We start from the raw sequence: 8,794 nt of genomic DNA on the forward strand, positions 1-8,794 counted from the left end.
AATCCTGTCCACAGGGATTTTTTGTTGATGTTCTATAAAGGCATTTTCTGTGCAAACGCGTAATTTGAGTTTCGTTACGTTTCGGTAATGTTACCCCGCAGTAGCTCACACGCTTTAAGACACGGTTTACAATATCGTCTTCATCTCGTGTGCAAACAAAAACCGATGGAGTGAAAGACTTCTGCCATTCCTCTCAGTGCCCAGCCTGCAATTGCCGGTGTGCTACTTGATACATCATGTTGTTTGTCGATTGCAACCTGACCCTCGGGTGCTCGTATGTATGTACTTAAACAAACGTTAACTGTAATGGTATTACATGGAACACGTTTACTTAAATCACAGTTCCTTTGCGACAAAGCAAAGAAAGGCCTTGAGAGGTTTTTTTTTTTCAATGGCCAAACAGCGGTATCAGCAACATTGAAATGACATAATGGAGAGAGGAAGCTAAAACAGCAAGGGCAACGCATTATTAGTTGTATTAATTATGTAAGTAGTAATATTATTGATGTGCATAATTTGTTCGATTGTTTATTTTTTATGTACCCCGCGTCCCGCTGTGACCCGTCTTCAACCTTTCGTGACATTCAAATTCGTTTTTCCTAAAACACTATATAAGTTCTCTTATCGGTTGGTTCGTTTCAAACAATATTTTTGAACCTCCTCCTCCTCCTTTTTCTTCCTCCTTCCGGGGTATGTTATGTGTAGAATACAATATTTGAAAGGCGAACAGTGGAAGTGTAAAAAAATCAGATTTTTTATGGTAGTATTGGTCAATACACAAGCTATGCAAGGAAGAATGCAAGCTCCAAACGATAGGCAAAAAAATGCCCCCAATGTTTCATACCTATAGTAAAGTTTCATTTCCAGTCCTAAAATTAAGCTCTTTTCTTGTGCTTCTCAATCCTTCACATTCCCGCGGGGTCGTATATATGTACGCAATAATCGGGCAATCAGGAGAAGATGCATCATACGTACTTAATTTAACGGAACATTAAATCCTAACTATTGTAGTGGGGGGGGGGCGGTTGGTTTACATTATTGTAACAATTCAAACTTGCAGTAAGTGTATCGGCAAGCAGGTATTACCAAAAAATCTGAAGAAAAAAAAACACTTTCACACGCTACACTACGTGTCGAAGAACTAGGTGGGGAGAAGTGGTTGTTGTGCAGAAACAGAAAAAAACAGATATACACACATAAAATGAATGCCAGGTACTTAATTAGTTTATATTTCTCATGGCCGCAAGTGTATGGGTTAGATGTTTATAATGAAAAAAAAAAAACTTAAAAGGGTGCATTCCGCAAGCAAGCTAACACACAAATTATAAGAAAATAAAACTTTCTTTCTTCATTCATCAAAACTGACTACAAAGAGCAACGTCAACTAAACTTTGTAAAGAATATCACGAAGGTATGAAGTGAACCCTTATTTTTCGCCGCAGAAAATGTTATGCTTTTGTCTTATTAGTAATACAATCCGATATCATTATCATCAATCCTTCTGTTTCATTGTATTTTTCTGCTATGTTTTGAATAAAATAGCAAAGTTTAACAATTCAACGTACGCCGTGATCAATACAATTTCAAATATCTAACAATATCTAAAAGAGATCTGAATAGAAATCAGACTTTTTTGAATTTTGCGCGCTCTCTAAATCATTTTGTATCGCTCTCTAAATCACTCCACTGCCCAAGAACGCTGTCGAGTGTGTTTTGATTCATTGATTTTCCATCAATCTTTACTAGGAGGTCCCGACAAGCAAAAGCACAATGCGCAGCACCAAAGTCGTACAGCACGGAATGCACACTATCTAATGTGATTAAGGCGACAAATATGGTTTTCATGAACATAGCTGCTCGAATGGTTAAAAACCAACACATTATATTGGTTTGTGCATTTCAGTAATACGATTTTACAATTGCATAATAATAATTACATACCTGCACCAATTTCATGCTGTTTCATACGCTTTAGACTAGTTTGAATAATGATGTTTTCGTAGCCTAGTTTACTATCGGCATGATCACGGTGTTTAAAGCATGACAAATCGAAATGGAACAACAAAATATTGGAACCATGACTACTTACTAGAACAAATGAACATTTAATCGACTTTAAGTAAAATGTTTAACATGTCAGCCGCTACGCTGACCTCGATCAACTATCCGTTTTTGACTTTGGAGTAGTAATAAATATGTTATATTTTAACACGGTCTAACAAACATTCATTGTTCCATTTGAATCCCGCTGTTCCATTTGACTGTCGTTCGAACACCGTGATCAGGCCGAAAATAAACTGGGCTAGGAAAACATAATTTAAACTAGTCTAAAGCGTATGAAACAGCATGCAATTGGTGCAGATTTGTAGTTATTATTATGCAAATGTAAAATCGCATTACTGAAATGCACAAACACATTATAATGTGTTGGTTTTTACACCATTCGAGCAGCTATGTTCATGAAAACCATATTTGTCGCCTTTATCGCACTAGATAGTGTGCGTCCGTGCTGTACGACTTGGGGTCTGCGCATTGTGTTTTTGCTTGTCGGGACCTCCTAGTAAAGCTTGTATTGAAATCGTAGCGATCCACATACACAGGATGGGGGCTGTGTGTGCGATATGGATAATCAATACACCTATATGAAATTGGCGCGCTTCTTCGACACACACATCAAAACACACTCGACAGTGTTCTTGGGCAGTGGAGTGATTTAGAGAGCGGTTCCAAATTGTGCTAATTTTTCCATCAATTTCAGATTTTTATTCAGATTTTTATTCAGTGTTCAATTGGACAAGTGATTCTGTTGTATCGAAAGATGTAAGTGTTATAATCTTTTTATACAAAAAAAAAAAAAAAACGGTGGCAGGTATCGGGCATTGCGGGCGTTAACACGTTCAGCGCGATGCCGATTTTCATCAAATTTTCATTCCGTCGGCACCATCAGCGCAAACAGTTGAATTTCAACTTAACATTATCGCATAACAATTTAGTTTTTGCTACATTTTTAACGTTGCTTATTACATAAATTATGTTGTGTGTGCAAAAAGATGTTTGGCCACCGGAATATTTCATGGAACATGTTTGTTGTACCTGAGCACCGCTGGTAAAGTACAGTTATGGCAAATGATTGTTTTCCCAGCGAAAGACAAACGGCCGTTCCTAGGGACCGCCATTGTGCTGAATGTGTAAAGCAGTGGGTTTTGTGGCTAAGGCCCGTTTTTGGTGGTGGTGATGTATGGACGGGGAGGGAAGGGGGGGGGGTAGGGGGGGTAGGGGGGGGGGTTGGCGGTAGCATTTTTAGCAGCTCAATCTGCCTACGGTTAAACCAATCGCTACAAAATAAAGTTAAGGAAAATAAAAAAGGACGTTACAAGAAGAACGCCGATCAAAATTATCACGATGTTATAGCCTGTCCGTCCTGGGTTCAAGCCTTCTATCTGCCGTGCCCCCATAGCAAAAGTCAAGTCAATAATTGTTTTATTATTTTGTTTGTGGTCATGCTTGCCTGATTCAGTTTCAGTTCCTATAGTAACTTTTAGGTAAAAAAAAATCTTTTTATTCTTGGAATTAAATTTTCAAAGATTGACTGCCGCCGCACTCGGGCGGATTCGTTTTTTCCCTTTGCCTCACACATTTTCTATCGATTTTAAGGGGCAATCGTTGAAGTATTGGGCTAGTCTCGATATTTTTCGTTTGATGATGTTTAGTGTTACGAGCGAACCGCCCCTTTGCTTCGCTCTTGGTTGTGTCCTTTTGGCCAGCACGCGGTCTGTCGTAGGACCGAAACATTTTATCCGGATGGTCCCAGTCGTAGTGTACAGCACGGACGTAATCCGTTTGACGTCATGGCATACGTTGCTCCAGTCATCCGAACTCGAGAGTATGTGTCCCCCACCAGCATCTGTCGGATGACTCTTTTCAACACCTGCCCCTGCCCTCCGTCCCTCCCCCTTCCTTGAATTAATGTGTGCGATTTTTGACTTCTTTCTCTGTTTTTGTGCATGGTTTGTCTCCGATTTTTTAACCCAATATGTATTACAGTGGATCCCCGCAAGACGAGTTTAATCAGATTCAGTGCGTTTTGAGGAAGGCTCTGTAGCATATAATTTGCATAAAAAGTTAAAAATTTGGTTCCAGGGCTGCAAATGTGCTAGAAAGGATGTGTATACGCATCTGAGTGAAAGAAAAATGTTTTGGTAATTAATATTTGAAACATACGAAATTAATCCATGTGAGCGGCCCCGTGGCACAACCGTCAGCTCGCTCGGTTGCAAAGCTTAGTGCATCCGGCTTGTGTTCAAGCCTCATATGTGTACCCGAGTACTCAATGTGTGTAGCAGTCGGTGTAGTTTTTTATCCACCAACATCTATGTAACTAATGTTCATCAATTTTCGTTAGAAAGTGGCTGATTTTTTTTAATTTATCAAAAATATCGATTTGAGAGATAACTTGTTTTTGCTTGTGTAAAGGAATAGTTGCTTTGTTAGGCTGTTATTTTTTTCTAATTTGCTATAATTTAAACTATTTTCATCACGGTTGAATTTTTTTGTGGTAAATGTTGTTCAGCACAAATAATTTGTGCTCTCATTTTTGCTTTGTTCATTTGTTGAGTATTGATAATTGATAGTTATGTGAAACATTCATCATCATGGGAACTCATTTTTAGGGGCTCCAATGCAGTTGGCTTTACCCTTTCGCTTAATTTTAAAAATGCAGAATTAAGATAATTTAGACCAGAGGTCTTCAAACAACGGCCCGAGGGGTCTATCCGTTTTTAATCTTCAAACAATCCCTTATCGTTGCCTTTCGCTATATCGCTGTTCATTCTAGATTCTGTTACGGTTTTATCTCGATTCTAATATCTAATATTCAGTTCATATAGGACCGCCAGAAAATGTGAACCCTTTAGTAAAATTTGTTATAGAATAGTGTTTGATTAATGTTTTCGCCATTCCCACGGTTTGGCTTAAGACTTAGAACATTAATTATGGTTTAATGGTTACAATGTGTTTCCACTTAATATTATTTTCATGTTTAAAAATATCGGATCAACTTTTTTTTATTCATTTGGTTGCGTTATCAATACTGTTTACTGCCCCATCTTATTGTGGTTCTTCCGCCATATCAGAAGACAAAAGGGTGAACATTAAGAGTAATGTACGAACATGCCTTGATAATTTTTCAACTTTATTCTACCAATTTTAGGGCGACAGAAACGTTTGCATCGCTGGTGCTTAAACTTCATGAGCCCGTTGCTGCAGTCCAATGGCTTATAGACCATAAGCTATTGCTGGCTGTTCAGCTGTGTCGGAAGTGCGAGCAACCGATGCGGCTGCGAACAAACATCAAGGGGACAAAGGATCGCTGCAAGTGGGTTTGCACAGGACGTTTGTGCAAAAACGCGGAAGTCAGTGTCCGTGCTGGATCCTTCTTTGAAGGATCCAGACTTACACTGATGCAGGAGGTCCTTTTGCTGTATCTGTGGAGCACTAATGCAAGCGTGGCAGAAGTGGCGAGGCAGCTGCAGCTCAGCAAGATAACGGTAATTGATCATTTCCGTAATATACGTCTCCTCCTTTCCGATGTTGTCGCAATGCTGGCGCCATCAAAAATTGGCGGCCCTGGCAAGACAGTCGAAATCGATGAGACGAAAATAACCTCCCGTAAGTACAACCGTGGGCGACTCACTCGTACAGAGAGTGACGGAGAGTGGTTGGTTGGTGGAATTTGTCGGGAGACGAACGAAATTTTTTTGGAGCGAGTTGAACATCGGAATGCTGATACGTTGACTCAGTTAATATGCAACAACGTAGATGAGGGCACAACAATCCTAACCGACACTTGGGATGGATATGTTTCTTTTGCCGAGGTTGGGTATAATCACGATATGATTAACCATTCAAAAAATTTCGTTCATCCCGACAATAAATTTATTCATACGCAAAAGGTCGAAAATCTATGGCGTTGGCTTAAAGATTTCCTCAAGAAAAAAGGCACTAACCGCATTACGCATCTGAACCAGTATTTGGTGGAGTATCACTTCCGCAAAATGCACCATGATGATTGTTTTCAGCCTTTATTGGATGCTTTGAAAGTGACACATTGATTTTCGATATTTGCGTAACCTCATATAGACATACTAATAATTTTTCTCTTCTAGCATGGCTGGCCATTTCCTTTCGACCTCCTCGTGGTGCTGGCTGGAGTATTCAATTGGTATTTTTTTATACGTTTTGTATATACCAACTGGAAAGGAAGTTTTTTCATTTCAGCTTAACAAGTAAGGTCCTTTCACTCCACATGGTAAGGTAAGAATTGTCTTAGTTTGTCATTGAATCAAATGCTGGCACAGTTTGGAACGCTTACATTCATCGCAAGAGAATTATAATTGAAGCAATGTTGTTGTGATTAAAAAACTGGAGAGATTGAAGGTTGGACTTTCTCCATAGTAGTTCCCATTAGCGCATTACAACCAAGGGAAGCTTGCTACGTTTATTGTAGATTCACATATTGTTCTATTTATCTTTTATCTAGCCACTGGTGGTTTTAATCACTAAAACAAAAAAAAAAAACAATTTAATATTTTACATCAACTCTTACAATAAGTTACCCATGGAATGAATCGTTCTCCTTTCTAGCTCGCAGTGGACTCTTATTTGGCTGTATTTGTTTTACATTATTCTTCTTCGTATTGTTCCCTATACCAAAACTTTTTTTAAATGATACTCTTGTTAACTGTTGTTTGTGCGGTCAATTTAATAAAGTATATATGCAAAAGAACGTGAATCTATTCTACTTTTGTTTTCCTTTAGTACTGTGAGCTATTGCATTGCTGGAAATTGTGCTAATTGATTATTACTATTGCCATTCACAATAGTTTAATATATAACAAATGCTTTTTGTTATCTTAAAGCTACCAAGGTATGTAAATTAAATTTGTGGAAGTGAAGTACAGAGGACAGCGAACGTTAGATAATAGTAATGGTGTCGTGTTTTCCAGCAAAGCATTCCCGAGTGTGCTGAACAGATAATAACGAGATTATTTGATAATCAGTCAAAGAGGTAAATACACAATATTAAGTACCACAAGATGTATCCACTAAGACCACTTGCTTGAAAGTGTTCTTAGCATTCTTATTTTAAACCTAATAACATTTATGCTTATTTATGTGTATCGATTGCCAGAACAAAAACAGTAATGCGACTGCGCAACATGACTTGTTCAAACAGTAATGCGATGTAGACGGCAACAGTAGGCCGAGGACATCTCGATAACGACTCCAAACATCTTTAGGACAAAGCGATTTCGCAACTTAACTAAACAAAACTTGACCACGGCCATGGAAGCATATCTGCTAATACCGCATAGCAAGAATGATAAAACGGCGAACGATGCCTTGTGCTGCAATACTTGCGTTTTAACCCTTTCCTCAAAAGAGAATAAAATATTATTTAATTAAAAATAGATACAGTCAAATGATGTAAAGTCATTCATCCTATCTCTTAAAAAACGTCCTCAAACATAATCATATCATACCTACGAATCATAACGATATATACATAATCCGTTTCTTTCAATTTTTGTGATATTTTTATGCAACAGCTGAAAACACTGTCCATTTAGTTGCAACGTTAGTCCCTGTTTCGAACATAATTGGTTTATATATTTTATGTATACATTGTATACATACATTGTATAATACATTAAAAATGATTGCCTTTACATTATCCTCAAGCAAGTGCGGATGAAACCATTGCTAGACTGATTATTCACGCACTTATTCGTCGTTGTCGTCGCCATCGTCATCGTTATAATCTTACCTTGTTTCCGATGCAATGATACAGTTTCTGAGCTTTTTCTCTTTTCGATGCTGTAGCATCGATTTGTGCTGGACTTTTAACAGCTTAGAAGGCTGCTGTACAGTATCTTTTGTCGACAATGTTGCAGCAATCGCTTGATATTTGCTTTCGAGCTCCATCGCAACTGCACACACATCGTGCACTCCATACATCCGATTTAGCAAACGAACCTTTCCATCAATGGTCCAGAGGAAAGCCTACAATTACATCCGATCACATATTAGTGTATCAAATATATTTTAAAATTACATATGAAACACTTACTAAAAGCATATCTGGTTGAACGGTCGCCTTTGCTCCTCTTTTTTCCTTTGCATGCCTTTGCTCCGTACCACTCCGCCGAAATGCGTCAACATCTGAAACGAACTCAAAGTTGTCTTTTCGAACATGAGCGTCAACTTACCATCGTTAATGAAAATATCAAACGGAAACTCAATTCAAATTACACACAATTTGCTTGTTTTATTGCACGCACTGGTACGAAATCTTAACACAAATTGTATATACAGTAGGTGACCGCTAACTAAAAGGTAAACAAGCTCCAGCTAACGAACAACGTTCGCTAACTGGAGTGACGTTTCTATGGATTGATTGTTTTGATTGGCGCTGACTGGAATAAACATATCAAACTTTTTTTTTTTCATTTATGTTGATATAAAGTATAGTAATTCGTGTAATAACATTAATTAATAGCAAACGTAGACAAAAGACCCTAAATTTGTTTGAAAAATGCACAAATTTTCCTTCATGAGATTCCGGATCTTTCATGTTTTGACGTTTAAGTGTTCGTTAACTGAGAATCACTCCAGTTAGCGAACCTCCAGTTAAAAAGCACTCCAGTTAAAACGCATACAGTTAGCGGTCACCTACTGTATATGATCAGCTGATTGGTTTGATTTTGACATTCGAAAAAATGTGGCTTGGGTCATT

At 38.2% G+C, this 8,794-nt stretch overlaps 1 long non-coding RNA gene across 1 annotated transcript; it reads right to left on the minus strand.

The window, feature by feature from the left end:
- Positions 1-7,715: 7,715 nt before the first annotated feature.
- Positions 7,716-8,460, minus strand: LOC121595954. The gene is made up of 3 exons (XR_006005223.1): positions 8,315-8,460; positions 8,129-8,220; positions 7,716-8,061 (listed from the first exon to the last, which is right to left on the minus strand). It is a non-coding gene; the product is annotated as an uncharacterized LOC121595954 (long non-coding RNA).
- Between the last annotated feature and the right edge of the window lie 334 nt (positions 8,461-8,794).

Source organism: Anopheles merus, chromosome X (genome assembly GCF_017562075.2).
Source record: "Anopheles merus strain MAF chromosome X, AmerM5.1, whole genome shotgun sequence".
NCBI classification, from domain to species: domain Eukaryota; kingdom Metazoa; phylum Arthropoda; class Insecta; order Diptera; family Culicidae; genus Anopheles; species Anopheles merus.